Here is an 18,246-nt window from a genome sequence, read left to right on the forward strand (position 1 = left end):
ATGCACAACTCAGTTGCCTGAATTATTACGGGTTTTTAATACGTATTGCTTCTCCCTTTATTTCTCACTCTTATAACAACATTGACTCTTGGGTTCACATGAGACCCTTTTTATGCTTATTTTCTATTATTACAGAATGTGTATTTAATAACCGTAACATCCGTCATTAGTACCACCACACCAATCTATTAAAAAGCAACTTCCAACCCTGAAAGAATCTGACTTCTGCATCTGATGGGTGTGCTAAGGCACCTCCTCACCTGCTCTTACCATTCTGCATGTTTGACTTACAGTGTGGAATTAAGACTCAGTTTCTGGATTATGAAAAAAAGCATACCACTCTGTGGTTTACAAAACAGAATTTAAGGAAACATTGAAAAAAACACTCCACTTTGTGAGATGTAGGGGTGACAATGGTGGAAGCACAATGGAAAAGCTCCAAGTGAATTTATAGGCCTGTGGCATTCACAATCCACAGAAGATGAAGCAGAAAAGCAAAGAGGGGAATTATGACTGCTAAGATGTCAGAATGTGCCCAGTTTGTCACAGATATTGGAAGCTGAAAGATTGTTTTCCTCTTCAACAGTTAATTTTGGAAGCAAGAGCCCTGTTGTCTCAATTGCATGGAGTGTAGAGCTTGAGTATACCTGCGCGGTTCTCTTCTTATGTCTCACAATTTTTCATGGGTCTCTGCCAGAGTTTAGCTCTTTACACCAGATTTTGCAGACTCCTCAGGAAGTCCCTGTCCATCCAGCAATTGACATAGCAGTACCAGGTGTTGCCTTAACATGAGAAGGAGTTCTCCTGTAGTTGTGTCTATTTTTGTCAATCCTCCTTGCGATATGGTCCCACCAATGGAGTCCAACTCTTTCTTAAATTAAAATTTGTATTTATAAAAAGAACTTCAGGCAAAACTTGTAAATTGCAGCCAACCAAGAAGTTAGAAAAAGAAGCTTCTGGTTCACATGGGTCCAGGAATAAAGCTTTTAGGTCCTGGTGGCATTTCTTGTCAGTCAAAGAAAATAGCAAAAATTTAAGACCCTTTCACAAAGCATCTGTCTTCTCACGTTTGCATTTGACAGACTCCAGTTCGTTCAGTATTTCCTCTCTCTTTTTTACTTTCTGTCTTCTTCGAATGGTGTCTCTTCCTCGTGATTCCAATGCTCAACACTCAGGGGTATATGTAAATGTTCAAGGTCTCATTTCTGAGCAGCATTTCTCTCAGTCCTTGTACATTCTTGACTGGCCTTGCCACTCCAGGTTTGCAGACCAGTAACTGCAAACACCGTCAGATTTCTCACCTCCCAGACTAAGACAAGACCATAGCTCAGTCTTCCTCTCAGCAGGAATGCTGCGGCAGCAAAATTCGTTGGGTAAGTATTCTGTGGCTTTCTTTTAAAAAACAAATTAGTCATATGCAGAGTATGTCTAGAGTGGAGAAAAGCCAAAGATAGAAGTCCTTTTACAGACCTAGCTATGCCAGCCGAAGATGATGATCTTCCCAGCTGCCTCTCACCCTTGCCAGAGGTTACAGCAAGCTGACCTGCTAGGGAGCGATTGTGCTTCAGGCAAAATGAGTGAAGTTGGCTGAAAATGTTTAAATATTTAGTCTTTGTTCACTCGAGTTTTTTTCAGATGAAAACAGGTTTAAGTGGTCCCCACCATACTGAGCAACAGGTCTGAGGGGACAGTAATTCCAGTGTGGTTAATAAGTCTCCAGTATGGAGAGGGATGTTCGTAGTAATCTTTTCAGCAGGCAGTATGCAAAACAGAATTTATTTCCACAGTTCTGCACTAACATAAATATTCTTTATCAACAGTATTGTTCTTTCCATTCCCTCACTGGATTGTCCTAACAGTTTAAAGAACTTTATCATCACATTTGCAGGCCTGGACCTCCTGAGACACTTATATCACCCCAATATCTGCTGGAGGGACAACACAGAAGGACAATAAGCAATCCAGGAGGTTTCTACAGAGCATGAATGACAAGAGCCAATTCCAAGACACTTTCTGCTGCTCACGCCCACCATCAAGGAGAGATTCATTGGGCATGTCAAGGTCAAGATCAGCCTTGGTTGAAGAGATTATGAGATGGCAGAGTTCAGGATCCTGAGGGCAGAGAGGAGGGCAAAAATCAAGCTCAAAACACTGGGCACTTCAGGAGAGTAGACTTCGGAATCTTCAAAAATTGCTTGTAAGAGTCCCATGAGATAAGGCACTGAAGAAAAGAGAAGCTTAAGAAAGCTGGATAATATTAAAGGATCATCTATCTCCTCCAAGATCAAAAGACTTCCATCCCAACAATTTCAAAAAATGTCAGGAGGCCTGAATGGACATAGCAATAGCTCCTAGACAAACTCAAGCACAAAAATGAAGCATACAGAGGATGGAGGACAACCAGGGAGGAATATGGAGACGTTGTCTGAGCCCCCAGGAACAAATCTGGTTACACCAAAGCCCAAATGTAACTGAATCTGGTGAAAGACATCAAAGACAACAAGAAGGGCTGCTATTAGTGCATGTGTGACAAAAGGCAGGCTAGGGATAATGTGAGCCTATTATTCAGCAAGACTGGGGACCTGGTGACATGGGATATGGAAAAGGCTGAAGTACCGAACATTGCCTTCATCTTGTAGCAGGACTGACCTTCAGAAATCTCAGATTCTAGAGACTGTGGAGAAAGACTGGAACAAGAGGAATACACCCTTAGCAGAGGAGAATCAGGTCAGGGAATACTTAAACATACTGGACATATAAACTGTTCCACTGACTCTCAGTAGATCCTAAATAGTTTAGCACAGTACTAGTAGCTTGGATTTCAAGGGCAAAGGAAACTGTTAAGAAATGTCAAAGTTTACCTTCCATTAAGCTTGCCAGTTTGTAAACATGAAAGAAAACACACATGGCATTTGACTGTGCCTTGATACTTGACGATCAGTCCAAGAAAAAAGCAGGTATGACAAGTGTTCTCATTTAAGCTGTAGTCATTACCTCATGCTTCATCCCTTCTGTTGATAGCAACCTTGTCTCACAGCCAAACAACAACCAGCATAAGCATAAACAAAATCGATCATTCTCCTTCTTATAGTACAAAAACATACATAATAAAATCCATAAATTCCCGCAGAGATACACTTAAAAATAGTTATGTTGCCACTACAAAAGAGACATAAATCAAAAATAGGCTAGCATCTAAAGGTACTCTATTGAGATGTTGGAAGCTGTAAATAGGTTAGTTTGGCTTTTTGAGTTACATTTTGCAGAAACATCTCTACAAAATTATCATTATGAGTTACTGTTGTGTATGTTTAATGGATTTTCCTCCTCCCTAGTACTGCAGGTTCCTAGTCTGGAGTTTTATTTCTTGCCAGATATAATCAGCTAATACTATGTTTTACAATATTTACTTGTTAGCTACTAAATTTTGGATTCTCAGGCCAAGGAATGAAGGAATGAGTGCTACACATTTGATTATGTGAAAACTGTCTCTATTTTCATCTTTGTGCTATAGATATATTTGCCTTGTGAAAGTCAAGAGGCTTACACTTCTCCTGCATCTCAGATAAATATTTTATATCCTTATTTAGATGCAATTTAAAGTATAGCTGACTGTGTTGTCTTAACTTTACATACTAATTTTTTTCTGAGTAGCTCTTATACAGTTTATATTAGCCATTAGTCACTCCAAGGTCCTGTCTTAAAACCGTCTTTCATGTAAATAAACATTATTGAATGCTAATACATGTGAATTCTTCCTAAGCCACTGACTGTCTTAATTGATAGGGACAATATGAAAGAAATCTGAAACACCACCTTTGAATAGCATCTGTTTTTATTATTAATTTTTAATTGTCTGCCACTCCTGTTGAATATATGGCTACAGCCTTATAGGATCTATAAACAGTTTAGTGATAAGCACCCTTCATTTTCATCAAACTGGATGTTCGGTGACACCAAGAAAGTGAATTAATAAGATACCTTTGCTATGGCTCAGCTTAGCCACCTTCCCTAAAAGGAAGCTCTCAAAATGCAATCCCTGACCTGAACTAAGATTTGCGATAGCATAATGATGAACATCAGACACAGTAATCTTCTGTGTAAGTCCCCTGCAGAGAGGTCACAAGATCACACAATTTGAGAAACACAATTTGTATTGCACCATAAATTTAAATAAATAAAACCTACATAATTAAAAAAGCCATTCAGTGACATCACCTCTGTTTAACAATACCACTGCCAAAGGAAACTGAGAAAATCTGATTTGCAGTTTTATGAGAAGTACGAAAATCTATAAATTCAATAAACGGAATTTTTGTGTGGTGCAAGGGACTGCTGGAAAAATTGGTGTGCAGGTAAAGGATGAAATTTCTGCCGGGAGTCAAGCAGCTTTTAGCCTAGACTGCAGATGAACAGCACAGTGGTAGTTTGATGTGGTTTTACTGGAGCAACCAAAGACAGCACTGTGAAAATTATATCCATCTTAGAGTCTCGGTTCCTCTTTGTACTGCCTGTCTCTCAAAAGCACGTATTAAAGTACCGCAAAATGCAACACATGACACCGATCAGCTTCAAACATCTGTTGTGTAGCACATGGAAAAGCACGCTACAGAATTTCTAAGGAAAGCTGCCTTGTAAATTCGCAGGAAAGCTTTACCGCTTCTCTTCTTGTAGGGAATTAAATTAAAACCAAAATTTTTTAAATTAGGCAAAGTCTGTGAGGAAATGGCAGAACTTTGCACACGCATAGACATACATTTCCCTGCCCCAGGCCCTCTTAACACAGGAGTATTTACATTCAACAGCAAACAGCAACAGCAACCAGCTGCCTTTCCCACTGCCCCATCAATCACCCGACAGAGCCTGACGAGGGTATCTCAATGACTGCTTTGCGAACACGCACAAGCCAGCAAAGCTTCCCAGCTCTTCGCTGTCCGCGCGTTCAGACAAAGCGTGGCTGTGCAGCACCTCCTGCCCCTGAGCCTGGCTGCCCAGCCCCCGGGGGAAGGCGGTCGGGGCAGGAGGTGGGAAGGGCTGGGAGCAGGGGTGCCGGCAGCCGCCCGAACCGCGCTGGCAGCGAGGGACAGCTCTACTACGGCTGTCACCAGTCAGGGGGTCGAGTTACAGCGGGATTCAGAAGCGTGGGGCAAAGCAGACCCAGGGTTATGTTGTAAGGCGGCTGAGACCGGAAAGGTGATCAGCCTTGTCACTGCTACAAATTGAAACCATGATGTAAGGGGAGCAGGGACGGCTGCGTTATTAGTCAATGACAGGGCAGCATCTGCCGAGCAGACGAGCCCTACGAGTCAAAGTCACGCTCTCCGCCGGCTTCATCGCTCGAGCTAAGCCAGCCAGAGGGTATAATCCCTTCTGACATTGCTTCCCTGCTCACATTTCCAGGGCAGGCCCTACACACAAGCAAAACAGATGCCAGTTCTGGGCAGCCAGTCTCTTCCAAAGGCGCTTGACGGGAACATCTGCAAATCCCTTGCTGACGGAGGCCGGCCGGGCCGGGGGCAGCAGAGCCGGGCCCGGGGGTGACCTCACGGCTCTCCTCTGGCAGCGCTCCCGACTGGCCATGCACCCCCCTCCGAATTCCCACTGAATCCACGCTGCTTCCTCTGATGTCTGGACTAAACTTCTATACCCATGCCATGTGGAATGCAACAACTTATTTCCTGATAAGCATTTGATATTTATATAACTGCAGACGAGAGAGGAGGGGGAAAAAAACTATCAGGAACAGCTTTATAGATGAGTCGTCTCATTGTCTAACAAGCTTTTCATTGTTTTTAATTTTCATTTCTCTCCATGGTTCAGGGCACTTTGAAAAAAAAACCAAAATCTATTCAGCAGTTTCCCACTCATAATTCAAGGAAGAGAGTCATGTATTATAATAGAGATAATTAGCTTTGACTGAAAATAATAAGCTTGGCACCAAATATCCCCCACTACTGCACAGAATAACCATTTATTGTCTTATATACTCTCCATCATGCCTAATTACTGCAACAGTAATTACTAACCTGTTGAAAGAACAAAAGAAAATGCAACTAGCTCTGCACTGAAATAAGGGGAACATTGCTGATTCTAATACAAAGCTCTTGGTTGCCCTCTCTTAGAACACACTCACCATTTAGACCCTTCATCGACACATGTGCCTGTAAACTCCAGAAAAAGAAACACATCCACAAATAGTCTGATTACAGTTGTTAGGTCCCACCCATTTAGGCCAAATGTTTCTTCCTTTGGACTGAAGAAATAGCACTGATGTGTGGATTTCTGGGAAGTTAAGAAGGCAGTGCCTGTTCCAGGCTGTGTGCTACAACATCCAGACTTGCATATGCTGGACAGATTTGCTTGCCTACTCTTCTGACCCACCAAACCTCTCCCTGGCTGTAATTCTGTCTTGTCTCAACAGATAGGCTGCCAATCATGCCAAAGAAAAACAATTAACAAACGCAGCCCATTATGTTCAAAGAACAACATGTGCTTAAAGGGCTTGAAGTATAATTTTTATCTGCAGAAATCTGTGTTCATGACAGCATTTCTCCCTAGCTCCACTACATCCCACTGTAGCTTCTGCTTAAATTCAGTCTTAGAGTTTCACCTGTGACAGCTGAGTAAGCCTTGGAAAAAAGCAGCAAGCAGCAGCAGCAGCAGCAGCAGCAGCAACCCCTTTTGCTGCTCAAGGTCATAAAAGAATCTGTATTTGGGAGAGCATGTACAGCTACCTGAGAAAGCAGAGGGAAGTGTCATTAGTGTCCTTATGTCTTGCTCCATTCAGGTCCCTGAATGGGACCTATCCCTCCCTCTGTCTTTGCCAATGGGACTTGAAGAAAACTGGTGCCTTCCGGATACCGTCAGTACTTTTCAAAATCCAGACTGCCACAGTTGTTACGCTTATTGAATCCCGGAACTGGAACAAAGCCACACAACATATGTGAGCATTCACAGCTAATCAACCCAGCTGAAATTTTAGATATTGAATATTCTCTGGGAAACTGTTCGCAATCAATCCACAAATGTAAACAACACAACCTCCCACCTCAAAAAACCCCAACAAGCTATAAAGTAATTCATAGCATAAATACAACCAAAAAATACAACCTAGAAAACCTCAGAAACAGTAATCTGAAGCACTTAACAAGCATGATTTACACAGAGACTCAAATAATGAGACTAGTTTAAATCAGAAGTTGGGGGCTTTCTTTGAGTTCTTGATTTTTTTTGCCCCTGCATTTTGAAGCATTAGAGTCTCAGAGTTCAAAAGAGTTATTAATAAAAATTTCCAGTTTTCCCACCTTCCTGATTTATTTAGTGTTTAACCACTTGACTGTATTTCTCAGTTATTTTCTAAGTCACCCTTCTCTGCAATGCGCGATGCATTGTCTAATGGGATCCAAAAAGAAAACCAAAAAAACCCCACTAAACAATTATAAGCTGCAGGCATTGCTCCATCCAGAGAATGTTGCTATGGGTTTGCAAAGACAACAGGTTTTTCCTATGTGTAGGATTTATATAGTGTGACTTGGTACTCTTCCGGAAGCTTGCTTTCACACACTCCAACCTTGTTTGCTTTATCCTGCATGAGTCACAGTGAAAAAGCACACTTGGGAAAAATATCCAAAGAAAACATGAGCAAACTAGTTAGCTGGAAGTAGGACAGGCCTAAACCAGAGACTTAAACATATCCGAACTTTGGGAATACAAACTTTAACTTCATATGTACTCCCCATGTCTTCAGTAGGTCTCAGAAGATTAATTTGTGTAATTAGTTCTATTTGTAATTATGCTGTTTGGTCACTAGTGCCTTTTGGCTGTTTGGATGCTTTCAGGAAAGGAAGTGGTTTCTGGAGACAAAGAAAAATGGAGAATAATTCATTCTGTTTGGAATTACTGCTTTCCTTACTAACAAATACTTCTTTAAGCACTTTGAAGACTCACCACCCTGATTCCAGAAACACTCAAAAGACATCAGAAAAGTGATTCTGACCTACCTCTATGCACATATAAATCTGACTTTTCATTGAACAGAACTTGTGAGATTCAAGATGATACACTTATAAAAAATCTTCAGTTCTGCATGCATCCAAACTTTTGGTCAAATCTATAAGAGAGACAAAACATGGATTTTGCTTTCAATGCAAGCGCTCTCTGCATCTGACAATCTTTTGCCTGAATTTTCTCTTCAAGTCTCATACCAGTATCTCTGTAAAAAAATCTTACAGTAGCTCTTTTCAGAACAGGTGGGTTATCTGATTATCTGATGCAAACACAGTCATTACAATCATTCTATTTTACAGCATGAGTCACATACGCAGAGTATGTTATAAACTCGTTCTTATACAGAAAGGACTGTTATATCATTCCAGCCTGAGCAGATTTTTGACTTCATCACAAATTGTCCTTTCCCCTTTAGATGCTTTCATTAAGGATACAGGATTGGCTGCCAAGAGAAACATATTACAAAGAACTTCTCCAAGTTATAAATGCCTATACAGCTGATTCAACAGGACATACAGACTTGGGGCATCAAGAATAATGCATGCATCCTTGTAGCTAGAAATTAAAGTTCTAACATTTTAAGTTAATGAAGATCCTTTTTCAGAAAATTTTTATATCTAGCATCTTTATTTATTTTAGAATGTCTTTAAAATTTCACCCTCTTCTGGCTTTATAACATACCCCACATGAATAATGTAATTTTTGGACATGTCTCCATTGCCGGACATGTCTCCAGCATTTTATGTGCATTTTCCTTTAAATGTGTGCATAAAACTTTAAATGTGCTCAGAGATACTGTAAAACTCTCTGAACAAAGCCATCAGCTGGTCTGGAACTTAGTCATAATAAAAAAAAACCCAAAAAACCTAAGTGAATTAATATTTACCTCTGTGAGATTCTTTGACATGTACAAGTAGTGTTCTACAGTCTTTCTCTATCAGGTGGATCCTCTCACTATGTGTAATTTGGCTTTGACAAAGCTTGGGTGCTGTTTGGCCACCCGATCTGTATTGACTCACTCTCGCTCTGTTGCAGGAAAGGTCAAACATTAGTGTCCTTGGTCAGGTATTCACACTGGTGCATCTTTCTTGACTTAATGCTGCAGCCTGACAGGTTTTTGCCTGCCTTTTGCTCAAAGTGCTGGCATTTTTAATCCAAAACCTGAACATGAACTGATCAGTGCCTAAGAAAACAATGCCATCCCACCAGTTTCTCCAAAAGGCAGCATACAGGTTTCTTCCATTCTGCTTTGCTGTTTTAACCACAAAGTATTGACATTTTTGGTGGAAGCACTAAAGGAGAAACAATTGTTGCTAGAAATACTTAACCCACATATTTACTGGATTATGAAAACCCTACCTCTGCTGTAATCCACATAGGGCTCACAAGCTCCTTCTTCCTCCTAGTACTGCAATCATCTCATCCTACATCTTTTGCAGTCTCGTTTTGCCAGATAGGTCTACTTAGCCAACATCTTGAAATCCCTGCCTGCTCCTTGGCACCAACAGCAACTCCCACACAGAACGCCCCAGAGCTTAACGTCAAGAGTATATAGATATAACAAGGTCTTTACATTTCCCTGCTCTAAACAATACCACTGTGGTCTGACACAATGACAAGGGTTTCCATTGTCCTCTCTGAAGAACATTTAATGCTATCCCTTCCTCCTCCAAAAGAGAAATCATGTGTTGCTTGATGTCTGACTGGTCATGCCCTAAAGCAAACACATCTTCCTCAATTAATGCGCCTCAATTAATGCAGCCAAGAAAGCCTGGCTCCTTTCACTGGCACTCCTTGACTTCCAAGTGTCCTGAATGAATCATCTTTCTTATTTCACATCTTATGGTTCTGCAGCTCCTTCAACTTTAGCTGTCAGTTCAGACATAAGGTCAGCTTTGCACAAAATGACCAAAACTCCTGTGTCAAGTTCACTGACAGACTTTAAAAACTCACATATCTGAGTCCTTTTCTCAGTTACCAACTAACTTGTGCATTTATGGGTTTACCTCATCCAAACTAGATAACAAACCACCCCTCCTTCCCCCCATCCCCCCCAAATCACTGTCAATAGTGTAACATCTGATTACAAGGCTGTAAGTTTCCACAGTTCAGTGTACACAGTGTCTTTGTTCAAAGCCTGGGCTGCTGTGGCACAGAAAGGGAATTAATACCTCTTTTCCCATGACAGAGTGGTTGCTTTAGGCTACACTAAACACAGTTGAGCAGTGTAGCTTGCAAGGAATAAATAACTTCAGTGGTGCCAGTCCTATAACTTTCCCATACAGAAACATTCCAGGAAAACTGTTGTTTATCTCCTACATACCTCCAAGTATTTGTATCACAGTTGTGCCAGAATATCCCAGTTATACACCAATTGGTCCTGTTGCTCCACAGACGTTTTTACAGTTACATAAAGGATAGTTTGATTTAGAGATACTAATATATAATAGATACTAAGAACTGACTGCATAAAGGAAGCATGAAGCAGAGAGAAGGACTCTGGGACCCAGAGGTGGGGAAGCTATAACTGGTGTGCTGCACATGGTGTATGACTTTTACATAGGGATCCTTGCAGCTGAAGTTTCTGGAGCTAGATATTGTGTGTGCAGCATTCTTGAAAAATCAGATCTGTTATAATAACTGGGATAAAAATTTAGTGTACATCTCTCTGACAGTGGATCCTGAGCTCCAGCATGCCTAAGGCTTCTCTGAAGACAAGAATTCTGAGTCCAAGACATGTGAGTATGTTGGAAAACTTTTCAATGACATTCAGCAGATTCAGATGAAATCAGCTAAAATTCCAATGCACAGCTTCTGGCCAGAATGATGCCCACCTTCCCCTGGCTATATTTGCTTTCCTGTACCTTCATGATGTAGGTGAAAGGGAACAAAGCATGTCCTATGGCCTCCTTTCCTGCCACCTCACCACCTTTTCCAGGTTTCTTTCAGAGAGGGAATACCACTGTACCCAGCAGAAACAGGACCACATGCAAGGAGAGACAGCAGCCTGAAGCATAGCCCACCTTCTGTCTGTGCCCACACCTGTAGTATGCTAATCCAGAGCCCACCCAGAAGTCTCTTGAGGAAACCACTTTAACCCCAAACCCTGCCTGTCCCTTTCTGAGCCAAGCATAAATACCAGCTCCAAAAAGGGTTGTTCCTCCCATGAATGTGAGAGAACAGCTTTAGCAAACAGGTCCATCTGGAACTGAGAACACTGAAACATTGTTTTTATACCTTCTTGATCTCCAGAATATCTGAGACTTCTGATACACCAGGAAATTAACTCGCTATTTTAAGCAGCCTTTTAACCCACTGGCTAGATGGGGTGGGGATGGGAAAAGGGGGTCAAAATGGAAGCTGCCTAACAACAAAATCTGTGAGCTCTGACCTTCTGTCTGAAGATGAAGGCTGAGTTGGATGATTTTTCTATAGATGTCATTAAGGCAGCTTTTAAGGCTACTCTGCTTGAACTCTTGGTTGCACTTCAGTATTGTAAACAACTGCCGGAGGGAGAGTTAAGTGAGTGGAAGTCCAAAACAGTAAGAAGCATTTTCAGCAGTGGAGAATATTGATCGTAGTGAGAAACCATTTGTGCCCTGAAGGGCCATCAGCTGTCACTATTCCCTTGGCTCCAGAGCCATATTCAGGTGTCTAATATGACTTAATTAACATATTCATTAATAGGTGGGTGGAGCTGTGTCAGTCTCAACAGACAGGGAACGCTGACATCAAAATAGACTAATTAACATAATTTAAACCTGTCTAAACTCACAATTGATAGCAAACACAGAAACTGCAGCATCATAGCAGACAACTGGCATAAAATCTATTCCATTTGATGTGCTTCCAATGAGTGGCCAGAAACAAGCAAGTAATGTTACCTGACATGGTCAGTTAATGAATAACTGGCACATAGGAACAGCAGATAATCAATGAAAGGCTTATTCCATTTTGAACTCACAGTCCCCTGAAACAGTTTAAATCTTATCCAAGGCAGTTCTGGATGATCCTTATATCCTCAGAAGCATCTGTGGATAGCTCATGGCAAAGCTTTCCACAGGCTTAATACATATTATGTAACACTGCATCACTTGAATCAACTTCAGGTTTCCTGCATTCAATCTTTTCCTGATGTGATTAGAAAAAAAATAATAGTTCCAATTCACAATTTCATACCATTCATTAACTTATTAGCAAAAAGCTGAAATTCAGTTGTAGACATAGCCGAAATTCAGACAGATTCCAAGTACTCAGCTCAGAGACAGATCCACCTCTTTCATGCTGCTGAGCTCCCAATTGACTGATAATGCCTGAGGAACAGCAGGTGTTACTAGATCATTTTATTACAGCAGATACTGCATAATTTGATCTTGGAAGTCCAGTGTAAGGATGAGCACTTAAGAATGAAAAAAAAAAATTAAAAATTAAAGATTTTTTTTCCCCAAAACTAGAAATTAAAAAAGCTGCTAGCATTGGGTATTGTGAGGGAGCAGTGCAAAGAAAAAAAAAAGAGAAAATGGGTCTAAAGTGAGATCTTAGCAAATGGGAATGAAATCTCACTTTCTGGCATGCACTTCAGTAAACAGGTTGCATACTATACTCTGCTTCCCCACCACACTCCAATTCAAACGCAGCTCACATACGGAGTGTGAATGTTCTTGTTCAAATCCCATAAGGTTTTTATTTCCTTTGCTTATTGACAAAACAGTAAAAACACTATGTTGAACAATTTTGCTACAAGAAAACAGCAGTTTGTCAGAACGACCAAATAAGGCATCCCTCAATGGAAAAAACCACAATGTTATTAGGCAGTGGAATGTAACAGAGGAGTTCATTATATGGATACTGAGAGATTTCATTATTTTCTCTTAAAAGGTAGTATTTATATGACTTATACAGTATTACAGGCATATGAAAATTACTGGAAAAGGAAGCAGAGAATGATGTTGAGAGGTTAAGTGGAGTATTCCCCTTTATCTCCTCAGACAATACAAAGCGAGCTGATACTCAAGGAAACTGAAAAGCAGTGAATTTACCAACAACAAAAGGAATTTTTTTATTCAGTGCATGATAAATAAGCTAGGAAACCTGCAGTCTTGAGACATTATTAAAGCCAAGAGCTTATCAAGATTGAAAATGAGATTTTTGTATATGCACACAACAGGAAACTGGCAGTAGCTCAGAGAGGTAGGTTCTTTTGAAAATTTCTGACAAGACCTAGAAGCTGAAGTTCCACCTTCAAAACTAATTTAAGCACACAGCAATTACACCTGCATGAATGAACCCTGCTTTTTTAATTGTCTTCATCATTTAATGTTGCAGTGATGCTAAGAGCCTCTTAACTCAAACTCACCCCACTCTTGTCTGGCCTCTCTAAGTGGCAAACCAGGCTTGCATTCATCTGCTCCTGGTTTCCTGTGAAGACATAATTTGTGGTGATTACACCTGTTGCAACCTCAGGGGGCATGACTGAGGTGGTTACTCACTGGTAAATTCTTCTCCAAGATACAAGTTCTAGACTCCTATAGAGGTCAGAAAAAAAAACCAAAAAAACTGTGGTTGACGACAGAACTTGGCTTCCCACATGCACTGGCAGTCAGCTCTGCATGTATGAAAGGCTATAAAGACCATTCTAGATTCCTGCTTTCATTTTGAAACTAATTTGACAGAGAAGGGAAAGCTATTACCATGCACAAAATTACCATAAAGTGAGATGAAACATGAATTAGGTACAAAATTCAGCAAGTAACAAATTCAGCCAATGAGCGTAGCCTGGATTGTTGCAAAGTATATGTAAATGTATGCTGAGCTCATCAGGCAGTTTCATCTAGTGATGGGTATCCTATTCCAGTAAACTATTCACAAAACTGTTACTTATGCTTATCCCATTTATAAAACACCCAAGTACTTAGGAAAATTCTTTCTCTGCCCAAGGATAGGAGACTCCTTATTTGGGAGCATCCCTTTGCCACTAACCTACAGTCTGTTGCCACTGTGCTGGGTACCCTCAAACTCTCCTCTTTACTTTGTGCAAATACACATTCACTAGTAGAGGAGAGCCCAAACCACCAGCTTGTTTTCATCTCTCACCAGTTCAATATTCTGCCTCTGCTCTAAGTAGCAGAATCCAAGGCTCCAGTGAAGCCTCTTGTTTTAGCTACTTGTAAACATTTAACTGCTTCTTGGGCTAAAGGGCACACAGAGAATGACAGCTTAGCCAGTGGCCAGAGGATGTGTGCTTAAGTTTCTGTTCTTGCTTCACTAAAGGTTGTTTATGTAAATTTGAAAAAAATAACAAATGTAACAATTTATCTATTCTACCTAATAGCATGGTAGAATTGGTAAAAATCTAAGTATTCAAAGCCTTTTACAGAATAGAAGAAAATCTGAAATTCAGTCTGTGATGCAATCCTGTCTCAGAAAAAGCTTTGAGGTTGATGTGTCTGTATTTTCTCCTGCAGCAAGATCCATAACAAAGTCAAAAATAATTTCAACTGGAAAAAAAAAAAAAGGCGTATTTTTTTAGATTACAAACTACGTAAGTTTTTTAAACAGAGAAAACTCACAGCATCTTATTTATCCCCCCATACCCAGTCCACTGTGCACATTCAGGAAGGTCCTTAGTTACACTTAATGCTGGGACTTGCACTTTTCCAGGCCTAGGATTTCATAATGGGACCTCAGAGTGCAGTATCCCTAGAGAATACTGTTAAACTCACTACTTGCCTGAATCCGTATCATGTAGTTAAGGTCAAACAAAACATGTCCATCTGATGTTGCTGCAGGAATGGATGTGTGTTCCCTTGCAATTGGTCATAAAAGAACTTGTTTTCCTATTACAGAGCCTCCTATCCAGAAATAGGAAGTGGTTTCTTGCTGTAACCACTGAGTCCCTCTGAAACATCAACTGGGTCAAAAGGGAAGTGTTTAAGTATAGTAATATGTAAGCCTCTCTCCCTCATCTTTTTCTGAATAACTGTACCATAATTTTCATCTAAGGAGAGGAAATTACTTTTATTCCTCCATACTCATTACAGTAAGTTCATGATCATATGTGAAGTGTATCTTTGGTTCTACCATCATACAGTTTACAGAGATAAAAAGAAAATTCTTCTTCACAAAAATGCAGAAATTGCAGTAGGATGACAGAGGGGGTCCTCTAAGAGAACAAGTTTGGGGTCACCTTCTTACCACTAAAAAGGGAGTTGTCACTGAACTTACAGAATTAGTCTACACAGCTAATGTGCTATCAGTTTCCATCTGAGCACCATGAACACTAACTTTTTTTATGTAGACAACCCCAATGCAAAGAAAATTCTCTGATCATCTCTTGAACAACTAGAAAAATGGTGTTTATTTGCCCAACTAAGAAGCCACTGGCTTCTTGCTAAAGTCAAAGCTGAGACCTATCTCTTTGTGCTGAGAGGGCTGGGGGCCTTTTCTCTGTGTAAGTGACTCTAGAAAACAGATTAATGCCACTTATTTGTATCACAGGGCTTTTAATGGGTTGGATCAACTGATGTTTATGCATTGCTTTGAGGATGTAAATATTCTTCTGAAAGTTTATATCCATATCTTTCAGCAGACTATTTTCAGCCCTGAGATCACTTCAAAATAGCTATATGACATTCAATGCAACAAGACTAGAGAAAAGTCAATGTGATTATCTGCTGAGTGTACACATAAGGACAGAAAGTGGTTTAGACATAGGTATTTATGAGACAGATCCTGTTTGCTGCTAAGAATTATATCAATGTTTTGGCAAAATATGGAGATCTGCCAGAAAGGATAGCAGCAATATGTATTGTTTGGCATTTTTATAATTTGCCTCCCACCCCCAAAACATGCTTGCCTTGACTGAATAACCTCTAATCTGCATTTATATTGTTGTATCTTTATCTATTATGCATTACATGCACATGAAGCCAAGTCTCTGATCACACAGAGATGCTATTTAGAGTACACAAAACTTCCCTGGAGGGTTTCCATTTAGAGAAAGAAGCAGATTATCATAAGTCTCATGCAATGGTAAAAATACAAAAGGCTCAGCTATTTCCACTGCAGAGTATCAATGTCATTCATGTGTCCCTACTTTAATATATTCAAGTACAGAAGCAATCCTCCATGAAGAACTGGGAACAGGTTTCCAAGAACATCAGGTAGGAAACAGCTTTTGTTCTCTCTCCTGCTGTTGTCCAATTTATACTACAGGAAAAAACTTCAGACCAAAATTTACCATAGTCTGTTATTCAACTCACCTGCAGTACTACAATTAGTGACTTCAGAAGGTTACATGCTGCCTTTCATTTTCAGCATGCTTGGTCTGCACAGAGGGATAAAAAAGGGGCAATGCAATCAAACAATACCATAATAATTGTATAGAGCAAAACAAGGGGGAGAAAAGCTATTAAAGGAAAAAAATGTAAAAACACATTTTTTCCATGTAAATTCATGCTGCTTACCAATCTCCCTCACAACAGAACAGCAAATCATAACTAAACACAGGTAACAGCCATGCTGAAGCACTTGGCTTTTGGCAAGGGATGGACAGGAGAAGGGAAGTGTGTGTGGGTGAGAGTTTCTGAATGCTGATGGGTCTTATCCTTTGACAATGTTGGGTCATTTGTAGGAACACACTTGGACATTGGGTTCTCCCTACAGACTAGATGGGCATCACTCCAAGGGGAACTTGTTCCAGTAAGGACAACACTTGGATTAAGTACGTCTGTATATAGCCAGCTGGAGGCCAGATTCTTGAGACTGCAGGGTTGAAATTCATTCCTCTGGGAATCCATTAGTATGGAGTACTCCCTGGCATGATACCAAAGATATTTCTTATGGAAAAAAAAAAAAAGAAAAAAGAGTTAACTAGTTTGCTTTAACAGCCTTAAAAGTTATACCACACAAGCTTTCTCTTTTGCATTTTCATTGGGTGCTGCTTGCTTTTCTTCAAGGCAACAACTTAGACGTGAAGTGTCTAACTGATCCTCTCCTATAACAGATTCATAAGATGATGAGTAAATAAGCATACTTTATTGATCTCTATTGGTCAGACTCTTACCAAAAGAAGTTACTAGGCATGCCTCATTCAAGTGCTGACATTAAAGCAAATTTGTTAGCCCAACTGGCAGGGATAGAATCTCTTCCTCACAATAATTTCCAAGTTGTGACCATCTTTATTAGCAGTTCCACTGGAGGTCAAAGGCTGATCACACCAGACTGGGAGTGTTCAGACAAAACTGGCCCAATATAAATTTGCAGATAGGATGAGCTAAAATAAACAAATGACTGAAAGGTCTTCTCACCCCCCTGGCTGATTCCTTCCTAGTTAAAGCAAAGCACTTACGTTCACACAAAGAGCCAGGAGAACCAAAGTGTTCAGTTAAAGGTCCTGTGCCCATATATTTATAAAAGAACAAGAGCCTTATGTTTTTTTCTCAACATTGGCAAAGGGAGGGAGCAACTGGAAGCCTTATTTCTCCCAGCCCTGTTGAAACATCTTGTACTTTACTGAGCTAATGAGTATAAATAAGCAAGTAAGAGAAAAGAGGTCTGTGCAAAAGGAGTTTTTCACTTCTGCTGCATCACTAGACTTGTCCCAACAAGGCCCAAGTCACCTAAGTCAGAAGAGTACATTTTGTCATCTCAGTTTGTGTCGAGAGTGCAGGTATAATAATTGGTCTGTATATGAACATATGCCAAAAGATAGGGATATGTTCTTACATATAGACAAAGAGGAAAGGGAGAAAAAGGTATTTTGGGATGTGACAGGGCAGTGCTGAGTGTTGTAATCATATATCCTATGACTGGCCATCAGCAACACAGAAAATTAGATTTGTCTTAATGTAGAATGATACCAACTCCTAGTGTTTTGCAAATAAATAAGGCTTGTGACTCGCTTCAGCATAATGGCCATGGTTCACCTTCTGCAATAAAACAGGGATTACTTCTTTCCCTCAAGGCCCAACATTTAATTAATGCTTAACTTCTGGCTGCCAGGTACTCCTTACAATATCATCCACATCAAAGTCCACTTGCTTTTGCTTCTCTCCAGTCACCCTATCTTCCATCAGGAGGAAAGGATACCTTAGGACACTCGCTAGGGCTGCAGTCCTGTGGTATGCTGGAAAGGCAGTCTGTTGCTCACACATTTCATGGCTTCTCCATGGCCTGGAAGGAAAGGCAGGGCAGGATGCTCTGACCTATGAAGAGCATCCCCTCCATTGGGTCTTTGCC

At 40.5% G+C, this 18,246-nt stretch overlaps 1 protein-coding gene across 33 annotated transcripts in view; it reads right to left on the bottom strand.

The window, feature by feature from the left end:
* Window positions 1-18,246, bottom strand: part of ATXN1 (ataxin 1) — a 383,486-nt gene that overhangs the window by 274,107 nt on the left and 91,133 nt on the right. Inside the window, exons 6-7 of one of the 33 annotated variants that reach the window (XM_033512046.1) lie at window positions 8,001-8,110; window positions 6,735-6,919 (exon numbers count right to left, since the gene is read on the bottom strand). The exons of the other annotated variants lie outside the window; for them this stretch is intronic. The gene's annotated coding sequence lies outside the window, so the exon portion shown is untranslated. The remainder of the gene's footprint in view (window positions 1-6,734; window positions 6,920-8,000; window positions 8,111-18,246) is intronic. 33 annotated transcript variants of the gene reach the window in all.

This window comes from Parus major, chromosome 2 (assembly GCF_001522545.3).
Source record: "Parus major isolate Abel chromosome 2, Parus_major1.1, whole genome shotgun sequence".
Lineage (NCBI taxonomy): Eukaryota > Metazoa > Chordata > Aves > Passeriformes > Paridae > Parus > Parus major.